Source organism: Rhea americana, unplaced genomic scaffold, assembly GCF_003343005.1.
Source record: "Rhea americana isolate MKP2758 unplaced genomic scaffold, rheAme1 scaffold_102, whole genome shotgun sequence".
Lineage (NCBI taxonomy): Eukaryota > Metazoa > Chordata > Aves > Rheiformes > Rheidae > Rhea > Rhea americana.
This window is the reverse complement of record NW_028185062.1, coordinates 1685835-1686342: the sequence shown is the minus strand read 5'-3', so window position 1 is coordinate 1686342 and position 508 is coordinate 1685835.

Sequence of the window (508 nt, the reverse complement as noted above, 5' to 3'; positions counted from 1 at the left end):
TGCTGATGGCCCAGATTTACCCACTCGGGCAGATTTACCGCTCRGGCAGCAGACTGCTCCGATCGCCGCGTCTGAAATGCTTTCCACAACATTTCACCAAATGGTTCCTTAACCGAGCCCATCACTTCTAACTACATCGTGTACTCCAGTGCTAATTACACTCAGTTATTTACCCATTATTTCCAGTTCCGGCTTCTAGCCATCCAATAGATTTTTTTTGCTAGATCGTGAAAAAAAAGAAAAAAAAGAAAAAAACAAAAAATGAAAAACGAAAAACACGTAGTCATCAAACATCTGTTTTTTGCACAGTGCCCCAGCCGCTCCTTTGGGGCCGGGCCCAGGCCCCGGGGGGGAGGCGGGGTAGAGGAGTGCCTGGTCCCGAGGAGCGCCCGGGGCTGGCGCCGGGGCCGGAGGATGAGCCGGGACCGGGGCTGCGGCCGCGGCCGGGGGATGAACCGGGGCCGGGGGATGGGCCGCGGCCGGGGCCGGGGCCGGGGGATGGGCCGGG